Source organism: Pogonomyrmex barbatus, unplaced genomic scaffold, assembly GCF_055798465.1.
Source record: "Pogonomyrmex barbatus isolate J1 unplaced genomic scaffold, ASM5579846v1 scaffold6, whole genome shotgun sequence".
Lineage (NCBI taxonomy): Eukaryota > Metazoa > Arthropoda > Insecta > Hymenoptera > Formicidae > Pogonomyrmex > Pogonomyrmex barbatus.
In genome coordinates this window covers 780,413-803,445 of record NW_028297160.1, presented here as the reverse complement: position 1 = coordinate 803,445, position 23,033 = coordinate 780,413, and positions in this window count along the sequence as shown.

Here is a 23,033-nt window from a genome sequence, read left to right as displayed (position 1 = left end):
AAGAATAATGGCGCGTTCGCTCTTCCATACTCGATATGCGCGACCAATTTCTCGTTCGAGTAAAAGTAATGCAGACATCTGAAAAAAAAACGATTTATGATTAATATAAAATTGATAATATAAAATTTACCTCGCGACGAGCATAGTCTTTCTTACACTTACCGATCGCATATGTACTTTTCCTCCTTATGCCTGTTTATTTGGGATGCCAACAATCGAGACATACTTTATTCATATGAAGTGACATTATTGCCGCGCCGCGCCGCTCATTCGACAGATAGAGCAAATTCACGTATGTAGACTTTTTGTTCCCCATGAGCAACAACGGAACGACCGGGAATGATACCGTTCCTCTCCCTTTTCTCTCGAATGGCAAATATGTTGATAAACAACTCATTAAGACGTTCGAATCTAGCGATTTTTCGTAGCGTCATAGGAAAGTCGATACTGTCGAAATTCAACATCATCGAATAGTGAGGATATGACGAAAGTCTTTCCGGGTGTAGATCGACAGAGCGGCCATCACCGCCTACGCGAAGCACGCGTTGTTGTTTGAACGTACGTTGATCATGGCTCTCTTATTCCTTATCTCCAGAGGAAGTGACATCCAACATCCATAGGATTATACTTGTTCACATTGATCATCAAATTTAATATCCGAAGTAACGTCCAACCGCTGTCGCGTTCTTGAAATTCCTCCAGCGACATCAAAATAACATCCATAACGTCTCTGTCATATCATTTTCGTAGATCGGATATACCGAATAGCTGACGATTCCTCGTGCGAATGCTCTTAGTAGCGCTTAGTAGCGCTCTTATTATTCGCGACGAACTCCCCGTGAAACACGGCGTTGATCTTCAAACACGAGTGTGTATCGAGATCGACGCGCACTCGCTCGAGCACCGTGTCTCTCGTGTCCTCGAGAAACCGTCGGGGTTCAACGTACTCGATGTTTACTATCGCATTTTGTACGCGATTCGCGAAGGCCGTCTTGATATCCACCTACTCGAATCCCTTCGAATCGTCATACCCTGTACCCGAGTAACCGAAACGTCGACTCAAAGCGAATCTCGCACTCTTCAACTGCGCTATTCGAGAGACCAGAGAATTTATCGTTCCGGTAACTGTAGGATCGATTCTATTCTCGCACCTGTCTCTCAAAACCTCGAGACCTTGACGCACTCCCATTTCCAAACGCGATTTCCCAAGGCACACACCTCTTCAACTCCCGTCGCACGTTCGTGACTTTTCTCCATATCGCAACCCCCACACGGTGTTATCCCGATCGTCCGTAGGAACGATGAATTTGACGTCTCGAATTTCTCTCTCTCTCTCTCTGTCTCTCTCTCTCTCTCTCTCTCTCTCTCTCTCTCTCTCTCTCTCTCTCTCTCTCTCGCTCGCTATTCTCTCGTAGATTACCGCTCTGTAGCTCAGAGCAAACAACGTTTTGATCCATAGTTTCTCTCGCGGGCTTTCTGTACCGATCTCTCGTCGCAAGTGATACGTGGCCACGTTCCAGCGAATGTCCTCTCTCACCGCGATTCACTCCTTGTTGTTACTAGCGCGACAGTCTCGTAACACTCTAAACTATCGTCACTACCGATAACTGATTCGCAACGATCGTCACCACCGATATCGCTGTCGAAATCGCGATGCGATATGATCGATACGATCGAAAGCGCATAGAGGCGGATCGTCACTCTCGCTCGAAGACGAACCGCCGTTAAGCGCGAATTCTTCCATATATCACGTTCTTAACAATGAAAAAAATGTCTCTCGCGACTAAATATATACTCCAAGGCAGCGTCGAAGACGCGCCAAACCGCGGCATCCTCCCGAAAAGACGCCGTCCTTTCCAGTAAAAGCCGTCTAACCGCGACATCCAAAAAACAGAATGCGTGGCATCCTAAAAAACAGGACGCGCCTTTCTGTCGCCACGAAAAACAGGACGCGCTAGGCCCCGTAGAAGACATCTAGATACAAGACGCGCGCCTTTTGGCTCGATGTTGCCAAACCGAAAGCGCCCTCCGATTGGAGTGGGTCTAACTGAAACACAAAATCTTGTTAGTACAAATTTCAACCAGGCTCAACTGAGTGATTCTTAATTTCTTAGCGTGCACAGTACGTAAGGTTTTTCCAACATACATAATACAACATATATAATATACAGAATATTCATGATATACAGAATAAATTGATAATGTCCGTAAGGAGTAGAGAAAGCAGTTTTGTGAATGTCTTTTGTTAACATTGGTATTGAGTGAAATCCGGATGCTAAATCCAATATAGAAAAATATTTTATATTTTCTAATTGATCAAATATATCAGAAATATTTAGCAAAGGGTATGCATCACCGATCGTTTTCTCATTTAAATTTCGATAATTAATTACATTCTTCAATGTTTATTTCTGGCGGAGTCCAATTTCTTCGGAACAATCCAAATAGGCGAGTTATAAGGCGAACTAGAGACTTCAATTAATCCGTCGTGTAATAATTTCTGTACTTGCTTATCAATTTCCGTTTTATGCACAGGAGAGAAACGATACTGTTTTATATGTATAGGCACATCATTAATTGTAGGAATAAAATGTTCTCCGGCGTTTGTAACTTTTAACTTTCTCTTAAGGTAAATAAAAGCGATCAATATGATTATTAACAAGATTTACTATATTATCTTTCTCTTCTTCATTGAGATGATCCAGTCGTAACATAGAAATGACTTGCCGGTTGCGAGATCCGTCGGGCTTTATCTTGGATCTCTGCTTCAAATGTAATCGAAGATATTGATTTTCTCTATCATTGGATTCCATTATTTCTACGTAATTATGTACATCAGCGATGTCAGCATAAAAAAAATAGTTTGGATTATCGAAAGACTGAACCATTATGTACCCTCGGATCGCAACGACACAAGTCTCGTATTCTCTTCGACTTTCTCCTTTCAGGGGAGGCGTTGGCGGGCCTGATTTCTTTTAACTTCACGAGGTTTACTCGTAGCTTCAACACAAGATTTATTTTCAGAAATAGATTCAGTAATTTTATTAGTGTACACGCGACATCGATTTTTCTTTTTCTTCAAGGGAGGTATCGGCGAACCTCTACATTTTCTTGCTTGATCGATGATTTTTTTCCTTCTTCAGGGGAAGCATCGATAAGCCTATGGTTTCGTCTGTTCTTGAAACAGAGATTCAAAATGAACATGCAGAAACTTATAAATATATTTAAGATATGATTGGGAATGTGTAAATTTTTAACTTCTTTATCGATTTCATTAATAATTCCTTTTACTTTACTGGACTTTGACTCAGGAAGGGCATTCGGGCTTCCCTACAATTCTTGAGTTTAACTTGATTAACAGAAACATTTTTTCGTTTTTCACTAAGCATTTTCCTTCTCTTTTTCACAGATTTAACGTTTATCTTATAATTTACCTATGTTTGCAAGATTGGAGTTCGCCGTGTGTCATCGGATTTCAGCAGCGCCGAAGTTGTCTACCGTGTGCCCTCAGGTCTCATGACATTTCTTTCGGAAAGCAGTCCCTTCAAATCTTGCGGATTAAAAGTTGTGTAGTCTCTAGTCTCCCTATTAGTCTCCTTATTTACTAATTAGCGTAATTATTTTTATTAACTTGCTCGAAATCCTCCAGTTCTATGGTAGACACTTCTATTAAGTGATCCTTCTTAGACGTATTTATAATATTTAAATATGCTTTGCCATTTATATTTTGTATAACAGCGTATCTCTGTTGTTACATCGCGGCGGTGGTAAGTCGCGGAGCGGATCGCCACCGGATGATTGTGGGAATAACGTCAATAACAGATACAGAACCGATAATCGAGCGGCTAATTATCGCTCCCATTCTGAGTCGGAAGGGTCGATAACAAAATAGGTGGTAGGTCTCGAGTGTTTACGAGGTAGAGTAATTGCGCAACGAGAGTAGGAAAGTTGCGACACACGATTAAGAATTACATTGTTCGTAAAACGGCGAATTGCTCGGGCGCTAAGCGAATTCTTAGGTAATCCTGGACAAGGGCTTAGTTATCCTCGAATAAGTGCGCTAAAATATCGTTGCTTGGGGTTTTTCTACGTTTTCAAAAATATAGAAGTAGCTCGTATAGAAAGAAACTATTAAGACTTATTAAGAAATATAACTATTCAGAACTATTCAGAAAATTATTGAAATTTTGTGTAGTATTATGGGACATTATTATTGGAAACATGAATAGTTTACTTATTGGATGAATAGTTACTATAAGCATTTACTATTCATTACTATTAGAATTATAAGTAGTTACTATTGGAACGAATAGTAACTGTAGGCACTTACTTCATTACTATTAGAATCATACATAGTTTACTATTGGAGCGAATAGTAATTATAAGAATTTACTATTCTAGAATTATATAAAAATTATATAAAAAATTTATTTATAAATATTTTTAAAAGTAATATATACATTATTAATGTAAAAAGATAAATAGTAAGAATGCAATATAATACAGTAAGTGTGTATGTATGTATTATACATGTTTTAATGCGATCCAGGCGCGCCAAGTTTTTATACATCGTTTTTTTTTTACATATCAGATTTTCTTTTATATTTTATTTTTATATAAACACAAGTACAATAATTCAATAAAAATTTTTTGACAACTATAAATTGACATTAATTTTGGATTGATAACTTTTTTCATCTTTGCAAAGTTTTCTTTTCTACTTCATATAATTAAAAGTTTGTGCCAATTTTTGATATCATGTTTTTGTAGAAATAATGAAACGATTTTTCAAATAAAAATGAACTACAAAATAAAATGTATTTTAATGTAAAGCTCTTTTTATTTTATTAAATTAAAAGTTGGCGCCAGTTCTTCATATCGTATCTTTTGTACCAATATGAAATTTATTATTAAAAAGACTTTTGTAGATGGAAATTTTTATATAAAATTCTTTCTTTTACATAAATAAGAAAACGGGCGCATAAACTTGGCATTATTTTTTACATTTTTTAAAAGTTTTATTAGGATATCACTCATTTTTTTTAAGTAACAAATAGTATTTATTATTTAGCATATTTGAAACATTTTTTTACTTTATATACTAAGAAAAAACAATTAGTATTCAGTTATTATTTTTTAATAATCTTTTTTAAAAAATATATATATACATTTTTTGCTCCTCTTTCTTGGCCATTTTTTCTTAATTTACGCATCAATGTTTATCCATTCATTAGACGTTTCATCTCTACATATATTTGTATAATGACCATCTTTAATAGATGATTCATGATGAAAAATGGCATTCATTACCTTATAAAATTGTCCTCCTATTGATATTGTAGTTGTTGGTATTGCACGCAAATGAAATCGATCTATTTTTATTAATTTACCATTTTGTTCTGAAAATAATTGTAAATAAATGATAAGTATTTCTCGTGTTAATGTTAATTCTTTTTTAAATATTGTATCTTTTCCTATACAATTTTTACATAAGTCATGAGAGTGATACCATCTCGAAAAAGTAATATTTAATAAATCATTAAGATTGTAACTGTCTTTCTTTAAATTAATAATGAGAATTGAAATAAAAATATTGTCATTAGTAATAACAATTGTATTATCACAAGTTGTATTATCACAGTATGTACCATATAGTGGAACATATTTGATGTTTAACTAGATTTTTTATATAATCATATTTTTCATAGATAGCTATGAAAAATTCAGATGCATCTTGTTTTATACAGCTAACAAAATTACCTCCTAAATCTTGTCGTACTGTAAATGTATTCAAATCAGATATTCCGTTTTCATTATCGATTCATTAATATACCTAAAACATTTAATTTATCACACTCAAAAATTTGTTTTCTAATAACATTTAAATGCAAAATACATTGCAAAATTGCATTTGCGTAAGATGAAACTTTATCCTTATTTTGGAACCCATATATTACCCAAACAGTTTTTTCTTTAACCGTTTCATGTGATTCTTGAACAGAAAAAATAACTTTTGGTAATGTCCATAAAGTATCTTTTATTTTAATATATTTTTGTTTTGAAATAGTAATTAATTTCGCTTCTGATATATTATGTTATATGTTATTAATTTATGTTTTATGTTATATGTTTTTTTATGTTATTTATGTTTAATTAATTTATGTTTAATGTAATAATTTATTAATAATTCTTAATGAATGTTAATAATTTGTTGTAAAAATCTAACACATTTGTTGTCAATAATCTAATAATATAATAAAAATCTAATAATTTAATTTGTTATAAAAATCTAGTTCCATTTCTATTTCTATTTCTATTTCTTATTCTATTTCTTCAATGTATTATATATTATTACAATATTATATTACTTACTATTATATGTGACACACGTTATATCTTCTTTTTTAATAATCAACAAGGAATGCTATAAATATATAAAATATATAATAAACATATATATGTATATATATATAATAAACATATATATATAAAATATATAATAAATATAAAATAATAAAATTCGGCTTAATTTTTTCATCCAATTTCATGTTTAAATATAATTCTAATAATCGTTTAATTAAAAAAAATATTTATTTTATTCAAAAGTTTAAATTTTGCTATTTAAAAATTGATTTGAGAAACAACAAGGAATGTTATTATTTTTTTTATATTCTTTTCTAATTATAAATTATATGAAGATGTTTCGTTGTTTTTATTATAATTTTCAAAGATTTAAATAAAACAAAATTAACATATATAAAATGTTATTTGTATTACACACATACGCGCACGCATACACACACGCGCGCATACATACACTACACACACACACTACACACACACACACACACACACACACACACACACACACACACACACACACACACACACACATACACACGCGCACGCGCGCGTAATTAGCATTCCGATGGGTTGCGTCGATTGATTGCGTGATATTGATTGATCAATATCGTGCTCGGTTCAATTAGCAAATTTAGGAATTTGCTGATAGGCTTTTCGCAATATTCTCGCGCAATGCGTTTCTGCGGTCTTTCGAAAGATCGCAATTTCGGCGATCACATATTTGTGTCGTCTTTCGAAAGACTTTTTCCGAGATTCTGAATCTCGGAAGACCTGCAGTAATAGATTACAAGCTGCAGGCAGAAGAATCAAATTTCCTATAAGCCGAAAATACAAAACCTGTAGAAAACAAGCGAACGGAAAAGGTCCCGTCAAAAAATAAGCCGCCCACGAAATTGTGTCAGTTCGTAGTGTAAAGTCAGCAGAGTGCCGACCTACGACAACGAGTGTCCAGTGGCAGCGGAGCAACGATCAGAGAGTCTACGAACATCGAGAACCAGCGCCGACCGTGTACACTGACACCAGGCAGCGAGGACGCTTCACCGACACGCACTACTACGCGCAGCCAACTGACACACCAGTACAAGCAGCGACCATGCGAGCGTATTCGATCTGTCTTCTAATGTAAGTCAGAAAAATCACATTTTGTAAAGCGAATGTCCGCAGCGAAGGATAGCCTAGCGTATGCGACAAAATCACGGCCAACAAACAACTCCGTAGAATTTCCGCACATTCTCTCCGCGATAAATACCGCGAGAAATGCGTTAAAAGAAATACGCGATAACGTGCGCCGTGTATTAAGATAGTGTATTAAGATAGATAGAAAGTGATGAAGATGTTCATGTTATAACCGAGCGCGAATTTCCGTATGACGAAAAAGATTATAGCTTGCTCGCATTAAATGACACCGACTCCCACATTGACACACACGTACAGGCACGCAACACACACAAACAAATTTACGAGACGGAAACATATTTAACTCTTTTAACATGTACCAATCACTAATAAACGAAATGGCCCACTCACCCGTTGAACAACAGAACAAAATCGACAACGAAATTTTGCAACTACGGCATTCAGTCGATGGACCGCAAGAAAATCGAACAAACCGCGTCACAATTGACGCACAGCTCGATAATATCATGCTTCATGAATTAATGGATGAAATACGCGATCTCCGTGTACAAGTCAACGGATTAAGCCGGCAGGCACAATTACCTATAGACGAACGAACCAGAGTATCGCAACATCTGCCGCACCCGTTAGATTTAACTTACAGACGTTCGTATCAGGACATACGAAACCAACCAGGAAATGCACTGGCATTTCTAACATTGAAAGACGCGCGTAACATGATTTCAGAGATCGACGGCACGTCACGAGGACGCGTGTATGAATTTCTAAACGCAAGCACGTACGCGATAAAAAATATACATCCTGCGGATGAACACTCTTTATTAGAAGCTATCCTTTGCACCAAATTCAAAGGCAAAGATGGATTTCCGTATGCGAGATAATAAATTTCAAGCAATTAAAATGAGAATTGGAAAAGAAATATTTGAGCAAACGAAGCATTACACATTTGCAACTCGAGTTTAACTCGCTCAAACAAAAGCCAAACGAGAGCGCGCAAGAATTCGGTAGGCGAACAGACAATATAGCCATGGAATTATATAAATCTATGGAAGAAAGCAAAAGTCATACAGTCGAGCAGCAACGCACGATCTTAGAAAATATAAAAGAATAGGCACTTTATAATTATCAGAACGGATTACACGAAGAGATTAAATTGATTGTATGATCGCAGCGATACCAAACAATACAGGAAGTGATCGCAGGAGCAACCGCGGAAGAAAAAACGCGAGGATCTAGCACTCGAACGCAAATCTATCGAAACTGGCCAATATTTAAAGCACATCCACCAAGTCCCGCGTTGCGAGAAATGCGGAAAAATCGGTCATTACGGGCGCGATTGCAGGACTAACCGTTTCACAAATAGATACTCCTTGCCTAAGTCGGAGGGACAACCACGAATAAATACAATCGAAAAACAGTGTAGCTATTGCAAAAAGACAGGACATTTGCGCCAAAAATGTTGGACACTGAACGGAAAACCAGAAAACAGCAAAAATTCCGAAAAAGTTTTTTCAAATTCGTGAAATCCCGCGAAGAACTTTAAACATAAAAAGAGCGAAGCTGGCGAAAGTAAACCGACCGTCCCGCGTCTCGCGTCAGAGTATCGTGGCACACGTCAAGGGGACATCGCTCGTCAATACCGGACTAAACGCGATCACATTACCGATCGCAGAAGCCAAAGATAGAAAAATTAATTTCTTGTTTGATACGGGCGCATCAGCAACAATAATAAAATTAAAACATTTAATAATCACGTCCTAATCTACGAGGAAAAAATTAAGCTAACAGGCATAACAGAACATGAGATAATAACATTGGGCAAAACATATATTACGGTTCAACTGTCGCGAAAAAAGATACGACACCCCGTATATATAGTGCGAGATAACGCGCCAATGGAATACGATGCGATCCTAGGAGCAGATTTTATTTGGCAATATATAACTGCGTTCAATCCAAAAACAAATTTTGTGCAATTTAGAAATACGAATTTCAAACTCTATCCATACAGGCGCGTAACCTTAGAGCCGCGCAATGAAATAATCGTGCAAGTCACGACTAATCAAAACATAATCGGATTGACGAAATCAGAGGAAATGATACCTGGAATTTTTATTGGATGTTGCTTAATCGAACCGACGAAATTACACATGTCCAATCAGTATAATAAATATTACTGAAAAAGAAAAAATCGTTCAGGTACCGCAAGTAACATTAGAAGAGATAGAGATAAGAAAAGATAACACAAGAATCTGTGAACGCAATACAAACAAGAAGTACAAAATTAATCTCTCGAGAAGAGCAAATAAACAATTCCTTACGCACAGAACATTTAAATATAGAAGAACGAAAATAGGTATTAGAATTATGTCACGAGTATAATGACGTGTTTCACTTAGAAGGAGACACATTAACGTGCAAAAATTAAGCATGAAATAACGGTACGAACAGATTCGTCACCAGTAAACGTACGACTGTTTACCTGAAAAGCATAAAGACAAGGTAAACAAATTCAAGAAATGCTAATGCAAGAAATTATAAGACCGAGCATCAGCTAATGGAACGCACCACTATTAGTTGTGCCGAAAAAGACCTGGACGCTTCAGGAAGAACAAAATTACGTAGAAGTTACAAAATTATAGTAGATTTCAGAAAATTAAATGATCTCACAATTGGAGATTCATTCCCGTTGCCCAACATAACGGATATATAATACTTGACCAGCTGGGCAACGCAAAATACTTCATGATATTGAATCTCGCATCAGGTTACCACCAGATATCAATGGCGGAGTAAGATAAAAACAAAATTGCATTCTCTACGCCATACGGTCATTACGAATTTAATAGAATGCCATTTGATTTAAAAAACACATCTGCAATCTTCCAACGCTTAATGAATTCAATTTTAACGGGTTTGCAAGGAATTAAATGTCTAGTATATCTCGATGACATTGTAATATACGGGCCTAGCTTACAGAACATAACAAAAGATTAAAATTAGTTCTTCAAAGACTAAGAGAGAACAATTTAAAGTTCCAACCGGATAAGTGCGAATTTTTAAAAAGAAAGAAAAGAAGTAGTCTATTTAGGACATATAATTACTGAAAATGGAATTTTGCCAGATCAATCAAAATTGCACGCCGTAAAAAACTTTCCTACGCTCAAAAAGGTAAAAGACGTGCAATCATTCATTAGATTAGCCAGATACTATAGAAAATCGAAGATTTCTCACGAATTGCAAAACCATTAACAAAACTCACAAAAAAGGGAGAGAAATTCGAATGGACCGAAACACAGTAAAATGCATTTGACACGCTAAAAAATAAATTAACGACGGCACCGATATTGAAATATCCCGACTTCACGAGAGAATTCCTTCTAACCACAGATGCATCAGACTATGCAATAGGAGCCGTCTTATTGCAAGACGAGGTAGGTCAAGACCGATCCGTCGCGTATGCCAGCCGTGTATTATCACGAGCGGAACAAAATTATAATACGACTGAAAAAGAATTACTCGCAATAGTATGGGCAATAAAAGATTTCAGACCTTACTTATACGGGACAAAATTCAAAATAATTACTGATCATAAATCATTAATGGTTATTCAACGTAACAGATCCCGGATCACGTTTAATCAGATGGAGATTAAAGTTGGAAGAATACGATTACGAATACACAAAGCTGGGAAAGCCAACGCTGACGCTGACGCATTAAGCCGTAATGTGGCGGCAATAACAGAAGAACAACAAATTGACGACGCCGGGTTAGAAAAGCAATACGAAGAAGAAGATAAAAAACAAATATTATACGAGTACCATGACGCACCTGTAGGAGAACACCAGGGCGTTGAACGGACAATAAATAGAATACGATTACACCACAACTGGCCAGGATTAAAACGAGACGTTGAACAATACATCTCAAAATGCGAACATTGCCAGAAGAATAAATTGCGACGACGCGCTAAAGCACCATTAATATTAACAGATACGCCAACAAAACCATTTGAAAAATGCGCATTAGATATCGTAGGACCATTACCTATAACAAACCTATAACGATGGGAAACAAATATATACTGATATTTCAGGATAACTTAACAAAATTTAACAAAGGAATGCCGGTACAAAACCAAGAGGCGACAACAATATCAAAAGAATTCGTGACAAAAATCACATTAAAATATAGAATCCCAGATAAAATCCTGACTGACCAAGGAACAAACTTTACCAGCGAATTATTTAAAAACACATATAAATTACTAAAAATACAAAAATTGCAAACAACGGCCTACCATCTGGAAACAAACGGAGCACTTGAAAGATCACACCGGATATTAACCGAATATTTACGACATTATATTAACGACGACCAGACAGACTGGGATGAATGGATACCGTATGCGATGTTTGCATATAATACGACACCGCACACAGCTACGGGTTTCACGCCGTTCGAATTGGTTTACGGGCACCAAGCATCGCTACCTACGGCTCTAACCAGCTCACTTAAACCATCGTACACATACGATGATTATACACAAGAACTCTGCGAAAGGATACGAGCCGCGAACTAAATAGCTAAAGAAAGCGTCAAAGAGGAAAAATAAAAAGTAAAGGAAAACTACGACAGAAAAACAAAAATACACACATTTGAAATAAGAGATAAAGTACTATGCCACGACGAAATAGTTCGACGAAGGCGATCGAAAAAATTAGACGCGTTATGGATCGGACCCTATGTAATTTTAGAAAAAACGATGTAAATTACAAAATAAAAATGGGACGCCGAACAATAAACGTGCACACGAACCGAATCAAGGCGTTCGTCGAAAATTAAAAAGAGAAAATAAAAGCGCATAAAAAATATAAAATTATAAAAATAAAAAACAGTGAGACTTACCAAAAGAAGAAAGCCCCAACAAATCCAAAGAATAGCGCCAATAATCCATCTTCACTTAATAATAAATCCAACCCACTAAAAAATCAAAACTGATAGCTAGCACACAAAAAACTATACACAAATAACTAAGCAACCAATATTATAAACTACACTACAAAGCACACGAAACATCTACAAAATTAGGCTCCAGGAGAGCCTCGTCTCCGCGGGATTGGCCGCCGGGTCATCCCCCACATTGTCCTCATCCAGACCATCGGCTGGCAAATCCTACAACGGATCATTCGGGTCATCTCTCGAATCCATCTCCAACCAAAACGGCCTCAGGCCATGGACACAAGCAACTCGTAGAGTTCCACGGACTATGGCAATTTGCCGACTCTACCAGGAGCATCATCGGTGGCGAACCAAATGCAGTCCTCGCAAATGTGGAAAACACCATTAATATAAAATCGATTCACTATCTCTAACCATTCTCGCGACGGAAATGCACCCGAGCGGCAGGAGCAGCCATAAACTCTTCAACGTCCGCATCGTCCTTTTCGACGTCAAAGCCTTCATCAGATGACACTTCCGCCGCTGCACCGTCGTCGAACATCGGCGGCGATGCGTCGCGATCAGAGCAATTTTCGTGAGAATTCATTTCAATGAAGACGTCTCGACAACTGACGAGATGCAGGCAGTAGACTCATCGCAAAAAAGATGAAATATTAGAAGAATCACACGGAATACCTAACACCGATATAATAAAAAAGACACCAGGAGAAATGATAAACGTTATAAAAAGCAAGCTCAACAGGTCTAAAGGAGAATCTTTTTAACTAAGATAGCGAAATAACAATAAAGTAATATTACGCCAGGGAATATGATAAAAAAGAAACGCCGATTTTGAATACCGCAAAATCTTCATGAAAAATAAGAAATTTTATTTTAACATTGCAGAATAAAGATACGATAACCAAAGGAGTTATGGAAGGAGAAGAAAAATCATCATTTGAAATAGAGAATTTCAAACACCACCCCGGAATATACTTCGAGGAAATAGGAAAACTGAACGTAATCGATTCATTCTGGAAAATAGTTATAAGAATAGATATCTCACCAATCGAAAAACGAGCAGGGCAAATAGAAGAATACATTCTTAAAACACAAGATGTATGCACTATGTTACAACTTATAAACAAAAGGTCATGTCACAACTATAATAATATAATTGAAAATAACTACTAGCGATTAAAACATTTAACGAAAAAAATAAACTCTCTGTATAAGACACAAAATATGAAAACGAAACGAGGATTGATAGATGGAACTGTTGCCAATACATTATTTGGAACAATGGACAATGATGACAGAAAATTAATCAATGAACAATTAAATATTTTACATAACAAACAGCAAACCACAGAGCACATAATAAAAAATCAAATCAAAATTATAAACGCGACGATAGCGTATATAAACAATCACGAAAAGATAATTCAAGATAACGAAAACGTTTTACCTGATGCAATCAAAAAATTAGAAACGACAATAACAACAGAAATAAGTAGCGAAAACATAAAGGAACATTTTATAATTACCAACGCAATACTTGACGAATTGATACAACATGCGAAAGATACACTAGAATATCTAACTGCGATAAAAAGTGGAATACTACACCCGCGACTAATATCACTAGAGGAGATAATATTATCGCGTATATAAATGGCATCGATCAGTCTATATATTGGTTACACAAGGCGGAATAAGAGAGAGTCAAAATTATAAGTCATGCGGAATCAATATTATAAAAGTCGCGCAAGATATTACGGAGTCCCGTCGCGAAGTTCACGCGAGCCGTATTATCAGCAGCTTAGGTGTCACACTCGGTCGTCGGCCGCCAGAGTAACGCGAGATGCATCGAGCCGCCCGACGATGCGTAATCGTGTGTAAAATATAATCGTTATAATATCAATATTGTTGCACTATTAAAATAAATCAATTAAATTAAAGAAAATGTCTGTCAATGATTTCATGAGGACGCCTACATTCCTTTGATCCTGCTCGAAGTTCCAACTCCAAGCTTGGCGAATCCGAATATTAACGTCGTAACCCATCCGGGGTACAACAATATATATATATATATATATATATATATATATATATGCAAGAATAACAAATATTTTTACCTTTTATAACTTTTAATTTTCGCTCATCTAATTTATGTTTAGCTTTGATATTTTTATGAGTATTAGCAACCTTTCCTGTTATACTCGACTCACTTAAAACTAAATTAATATATACTATCGTTAGAAGATCAGAAATGAACAATGAATATGTTCTCTTATTGCACTTTTTAATCTTGTCTATGTTGATTTTTTTGTCACCAAATGTAACAGTATCTTTGCCTTATAAAGAATGAATTCTACATACATGTAACTATATTATCAGCTTTTACAATACTCACACAAAAAGAACTATTGGAGCGTTTAAATTAATCTATTCGGACAATAGTAATAATTCTGTAATAATTCGTTTTCCCAATAATTACTGTACTTTTTCTAATAGGTAAAAAGGCGCTACTCCACAAGTTCTTTCCTTGTGGGATAAAAAGAGATTGACGTCATATGAATAAACTATAAAAATTGCACATGTTAAAAATATTGATGTTATAATGTATGTATAATTGAATATAAAAATAATGTACAATAAGTAACGCATTAGTGTTATTAGAAATGCATTCTTTCTTGATTATAGTTTTTTTTTCTTCTATTGACAATAGGTCATCTATTATTAAATCCTCTTTCCCCATTTCTGACTCGCCAGTTTTCTTTTGTGACTTTCTTCTTGTTTACCTACATCGAATATGTTTCTCTTGTGGGTTGTGATTCTCATTGTTAGTTTCATGAAGTTCCGTACAGCTTGATAAAGTTCCGAAGTTCTGTTTAATTCACTCTGCAAATAACAATAATAATAAGATAAAGTGAATGAAATTAAAAATTTTATATATTTTTGAATTATTGTTTTTAATTCAACACGCGCACGTGTGTCTATGTGTATGTTTGTATGTGTGCTATTTTTATTAATTAATTATTTTCAGGAATGTTGAATATGCCTTTAATATACTGTAATGATATGAGTATGTTTATTTACATCCATGCATATGCACGTACAAATCTATATACATGCACGCATATGCACGTACAAATCTATACACACAGTAACATACACATTTACAATAAGTTTAAGATATTTAATATTAATAAAGTTTAAGGTTCGTAATGTCAGACACTTCTTAACATTAAAATAATGAGCAGTCAGAAGCATAAAAGCGGAAAAAATAAATATGTAAAACGTATATAATTCGTCGATAAAAACAGATACATGGATGAAAAATTATAATTAAAAATAAACAAACAAAGAATAGATTCGTCGATGGTAAAACAAAACTTCAGTATGTGACTGATGAAAACAAATTCAAATTAAAAATAAAAATAAAAATTCATACAAATTAAAAACTAAAAACACAAACGTCGTTTCGACTTTATATTAGGTCTTCTTCAGTGCGGTAATACAGCGCGATGATAAGATATAAAGACAACGAAATAAGAGAGTAGTCTGAAAAGTTTTGGGCCTAACATAGAAACAAGTATTTTTTCGGTCAAATATATAATAACTGCTGTATCCATGTCGCAAAGTAAAAGATTTGCGGTTCGACCATCATGGGAACCCTATCACAGTAGGGTCATTTCCCCGCCTAAATACAACCCTAATAAAGAATACAGAAATCGAGAAGTGTCACGTCCCAGCGCCGAGAGTAGTCATGTTCAGTGTAAATTTTTCAAAAATTTTTAATTATTTATTACTGACTGTGTTAGGAGACAGCACCGTCAAGTCTTTGGTATACACATAATAAAAGAATATACCGCTTAAAATTATTTAAAAGTTTATACAAATGGCCTCCTTACTACAACTTTATGGCGCTACTATAATCTTAATGTTCCTAGTAAATTTTCCCTAGAACCTCACTAACAAAAACAGAACATACCGAAATCACTTCTCCGGACTGTTCAGTAAAGTAACAAAGAAAATAAAGCTGAATATTGCATCCTTATCTAAGCATTTCAATATTAACAACAAAATCTTAACAAATTAATATAAAATAGTAAATGATGAATAAAAAAACAAATGTAGGAAATATAACCTCGCCCACGTAATGCATGAAAACTATAACAAAACAATTATCGGTACATTGTAATATTTTTATTAACAATTAATAAAGAAAATCATATAATTATATAAATAACAAAATATCAACCAATTGCTTTATATCATCAAATATAACTTCAGAAACTAAGAAACCTTTATATATCAAATCTTTCCCTTTTGTTCCATTTTAATAATAAATATAAAAGTTAATAACAAAATTAATAACAATAGAAAGGATGTGAATAAGGAATAAAAGTCATAATGATAATATAACAAAATCCATTACAAAACATTTATTCAACAGTTCCTGATATATATCCTTATTTCAAGGATAAATTTTGTTGATGTCTTTATATGGATATATTTTCTCTGTAATACACTCTCCATCGAAAATCCTTTCGAAAACATAAATACAGTTTGTGGCTACGATTCTTAATTCTCAAGATATAAATAAAATTAAGGGTATATGAAAGCACACACACACACACACACACACACACACACACACACACACACACACACACACACACACACACATATATATACATATATACATAATTGCACATTCCCTTGTAAGAAGCAGTTTTCATTATAAAATTATATAAACAACCCCGATAGAAACATATTTTATCTCAGAAAGGAAATTCTACAATTTGAATTTTATTTATTGAAAATTATAAATAAATAAATTATTATATTAACAAATAATTATTATGAAAGATTTGGACAACACACAGGAAATCCTGCAACTTACCTTATTATACATACCTAACTAACCCGAACTAACCCCAGATCAGTGGCTTGTGATCCATAACTATTTGAAATTTTGTTCCGTACAAATACGGTCGAAAGTATTTGACGGCCCATACTATGGCTAGCAATTCTTTTTCCTTCGTATTATAGTTTTGTTCCGTTTTATTCAGTTCTACTCGCGTAAGCAATTGGTCTTGGTCCATTGGCCCTTGTAACAATACCGCTCCGATGGCGTAATCGGATGCGTCTATCATTAATATAAATTGTTTTGTAAAATCGGGATAACTTAGAACTGGTGTGGTCGTCTTTCCTTTAGCGTTTCGAATTGCAATGGCGAAATGCAATTTGCATTTTGTTGCTCTGCCGTCCAAGTGAATTTTTCGTCTTTTTTGGTTAATTTCGTCAGTGACTTTGCAATCTTCGAAAAATTTTCAATGAATCTTCTGTAATACTTAGTTAATCCTATGAAGAATTGCACGTTTTTTACTTTTTTGGGTACTGGAAAGTTTATTACCGCCGTTATTTTTGATAGATCCGGAATTATATCGTTTTCTGAAATAATGTGACTTAAATATGTCACTCTTTTCTTAGGAACTCACTTTGTTTGTAATTTCAAATTATAGTTTCTTAATTTTTGGAATACTTCGATTAGTCTTTTATTATACTCTTTTAAATTCATAGACGACGATGTCATCTAAATATATATTTAGATGACATCTTATGTCCTGTATTTCCTCTAACACGGGAAAATAACCCGCACCATTTAGAAGATATTTAAACAATTATAAACTTGCTTACATACACTTACCTCAAATCAGTTCAGCAGGCAAATCTCCGTATATAAACCAGTTCAATTTCTAGAAACCTTCATCCTAGATTTATATTTATAAATGTTACTTCCCTTTTTTCATTAACACTAATTCTATGACAAAAATTTTGAATATTAATATGCATGGAAAACTACTCTAACGATTAAACCAATCACAATCAGAGCCATTTTGTATCTGAAAACATTTAATAAATAATGTATTACAAATGTAAAAAGAGTTATACTGATATATTTTAGATATACTAATTATACGATGTAATCATTATTATTATAAAAATTGTAAAGTATATCTAAAACGATATTGCAAAGATTAATATTTATTATAAAAGCTTAAATTCGGGCAAATTGTATATTTGTTAATTATAAGAAAGGAATTATTATAATGAAGTATAACTCTTTGAAAACAAAAATAGGTCGACCGAATAGTCATAAGTATAACTCATGATCAGTTTGTAAGCGAAAGTAGGCCAACGTTAAATGTCAAGGCCGCCATAATACTTTAGTACCACGAGTCATCGCTGACTCATAGCAAATGTAGGCCAAGTCGACCAATAGAAAACTATGTCAAGAACAACTGAAAGGTCTTAAACGCGTGAATCATAGCTGACTCATAATGAAAGTAGACTAACAATAGGCAAATCATGCCAAGGCCATTTGGTAATAGGCTTTATTCAGACCTGTAGAATCATAACATTGGAATTTAGGTCACCCCTACTTCCATGTTTTGGCAACATAAAACATAAAAACCTCAAGCGACGGTACCTTTGCGCATTCGCATTCGCATTCGCATTCGCACTTGTACGGGCATTTACATTTCTACTTCCATTCGCACTTGTACTCGCACCTATACTCGCATTCGCATTCGCACTTGTACGCGCACTTGTACTCGCACTTGCATTTTTGCACTTGTATTCGCACTTGTATTTCCACGCGCACGCGCACTTGCCATTTGCTCAGAAATTAACCACTTGATCGGAGATAGCTAAGCATTTGACTAGCACTGCTTAGCGCTTGAGCAACTCGCCGATTTACAAATAATGTAATTCTTAAATCGCGTGTCGCAATATATATATATCATTTATAACAGTGACTAAATCCCGATTCAAATACCACAAGTGTGATATTATATTATTCCTTATTCTCAAAATCGAAAACTCTTTTCTGAAAATAAAAGTCATTTCGACATTCCTGTTATCTACTTCCTTCGCAGTATCAAATCCTGAGGTTTTACCCTCTTAACCGCATGGAAAAGAATCTCATAAATAATGTGTGAGTGTAGCGGTCGAGGATCTGTTGATTTCGGCTCTGTCCACCAGGACCTCCCAGGACGTCACACGAAGACAAAGTACTTTTTGGTGGCAACGGTGGGATCCCTCATTTGCTGGAATATCTAAAACTTGGTGAGTTTCCTCACTTACTGGGATAGCTGAATCTTGTGGAATTTTCCTCATCTCACGAAGAATTGAAGAGGAGATTTTCAAAGCAAGTGATAGCGGAGATTGAACTGCAATAAGAACTTTCGATTATGGAATTGCGCTTGTCTTGCTTTTCTTTACTGCGACTCACATGTAAGTCAAAATTATCATTTATAATTGTAACAAGACTCGAAATCGTTTGGTATTTGTAAAAATCCGTTATAAAATTTTAATTACATAACAATAAAAATGGTTGATCGCAAGGTAGACTCTTTGACTCGTCAGATAGGCGATATAAACGTTAATGATGACGTTAACACAAACCGTATGAATGCGAATATGCCATATACCAGTTTACGTGATGCTTCCGAGACAATTCTCCCGTTCGATGGTAAAAATATGCCTGTATCGCAATTCGCTAATAGTTGTCTGCATTCTTGAAATATGGTCTCTCCAAGTGCGGAATATGGATTAGTTCAAATGATTAAAAATAAATTAGTCGGACCAGCATTGAGAGTGGTTTTAAGCGGAGAATATAACGACATCGAATCCTTATTGGCTGTCTTGAAAACGCGATTCGCACCTGTTTATTCTACGTCATAATTACACGGAGAGCTTTCTAAAATAACGCAATATCCGGATGAATCTGTGGTAGATTACGGTAGCAGAGTATCTATGATTTTACAACAACTAAAATCTTGCTATTAAACCGAAAATCCGAACCAAGCTATCCAATTCGTAAATTCGACAGAAACCAATGCTGTGAGAAATTTCTTAACTGGATTAAAAACGGATATATATACGCGAATCCACCCACGAGAACCGGGAACATTAAACAACGCAATAGAATCTGCCATAAAAGCTGAAAGCGAATATAACGAGCATATGCAACGTATGACAATAACAGAGGGATTAATGCAGTCTATAAGGTGTAATAATTGTCTTGGATATGGTCACAATTCTCAATCGTGTAGTACTTTTAATCTCCTCGCTCAGATTTCGCACGTACAATGGCAGCCTAAAGTCTGTTCTTTTTGTAAAAATTTTGGTCATACGCGAGCTAAATGCAGAACGTTACAACCACGAATTCTAAATCCACGAAACTTGGGAATCAATGTAAACCCGCGAAATCAAAATTATAATATTACACCAAATATTTACCACCGATGATCGTCCGATTAATGTCAAGCAATATCGTTATTCTCAAATACACAGGAGGAAATACGAAGACAGGTCGACGAGATGCTGGAAAGGTGTTATAGAACCATCAAGTTCGTCTTATTAATTCTCTTCAATTATGGATTGTTCCCAAAAAGGATGATTCCCTAGGAAATAAAAGATGGCGTCTAGTAATAGATTTCCGTGCTTTAAATGAAAAGAATGTTGGAGACGCTTATCCTCTTCCAAATATCGTTGACATATTAGATCAACTCGGAAGTGCAAAATACTTCTTTGTATTTGATCTAGCATCTGGTTTTCATCAAATTTCTATGGATAAAATAGATAAACATAAAACAGCATTTTCAACGCCGTATGGACATTTTGAATATAATTGTATGCCGTTCGGACTAAAGAATGCTCCTGCTACATTTCAGAGATTAATGGATCAAGTTTTGACAGGATTACAAGAAATAGAATTATTCGTATATCTTGATGATATAGTAATTTATGCCCGCTCACTCCAAGAACATGAAACAAAATTTCATAGACTTATGAAATGACTTACTAAAGCTAATTTATACTTGCAACCTGATAAATGCGAATTTTTGAAGAAAGAAGTAGCATATCTGGGACACATAATATCTGAAGATAGCATACGGCCAGATCCAAAAAAGATAAGCGCTGTGAAAAATTTCCCTAGGCCCAAAACACGAAAGAATATTAAACAGTTCCTTGGACTTGCAGGATATTATAGAAGATTTATTGAAAACTTTTTCAAGATTGCTAAGCCTTTATCTGATTTAACAAAACAATCAGTTGTTTTTGATTGGCAACGGAAACAACAGGAAGCATTTGATGAATTGCGAAACGCTTTATGTTCAGAACCGATATTACAATATCCAAATTTTAATGAACTATTTATTATAACAACGGATGCATCTGGATATGCAATTGGAGCTATATTAAGTCAAGGAAAAATAGGAAATGATCTTCCAATAGCATATACTTCTCGAGTTTTAAGCGACGCAGAAACGAGATACTCAGCAACAGAAAAAGAATTATTAGTACTGATTTATGCAATAAAACATTTTCGCCCCTACATTTATGGCCGAAAATTTACATTAGTAATGGACCATAAACCACTAGAATGGCTAAATTCAATAGTTGATTCTACCTCGAGATTAATACGATGGAGGCTTAAATTAGCAGAATACGATTATCAAATAAAATACAAACCGGGAAAAAGAAATAAAAACGCCGACGCTTTATCACGAAATCCTACAGAAAATTAAAAATATATTTCCTCTACAAGCAAAACGTGCACGATCTTCAAGCGAAGGTTCCATGGAAGCCGATTATAAAAAACAAAAAATTCCACATCCAAAATTTAAAAGAATGTGGGAAAATGAGGGATCTGGAAATCTCGCACCATACAAAAAATTAAGCCCTGAAGAATTATCCTCTTATGAAGATTCGGATGATGAATTAAAAGAACCGCCCAGAAGTAAATTTATAGCTGATTTAGAAAGCAGCGACAGTGATAGTACAGCATCATATTATTATGATACTGATTATGAAACCGATGGTTCAGGAATTATTAAAAAGGGAGAAAAGAGAAAGCGAGAGAGTAGTTCGTCGAATCTGGAACATGGCAAACTGCAACGAAAAAGGAAAAAACGGAAGCCTTCTAAAACTTCAAGTTCTGAAAGTATAGTAAAACACCACGACAACGTTAAGGAAATGGCGAGGCCTGTGAATATGGCTGAAGGGCGTGATTCGGCTGAGCGTCATACCGATGACGACGCCGCCACGCGACAGCATCAGGAAATGGAAACGCCGATGGACTACAGCGCCGTTGCAGCAACGCGCAAGAGCGCGAGCAGAGACAATATAACGGATGATTCATATAAAAATAAACCTAATAAAAATATGCATAAATATAAATATTTAGAAGAAGAACCTGGATATTGCCACACATTCAAGCGATAGTTTTAAAGTTGAAAGAAATATAGAAGTCAAAGTTGATGATCCATTCACCCCCTAAAATTTCTATAGGAACGCAACACGAAAAAATAAAAAGGTCACATTCAAAATTAAAAAATACTGATTCTATCCAAATATTAGAGGAAAATATCCCTTTAAATAAAGACGAAATCCAAGCGATGGAAATTTCATCCAGTAGCGAACAAATGAAATTTGAAATTGAGAATAGTTCCATTATTTTTATCGAATTATCGAAATCCAAAAACGCCAAGCGATAATACCGATAAAACCGA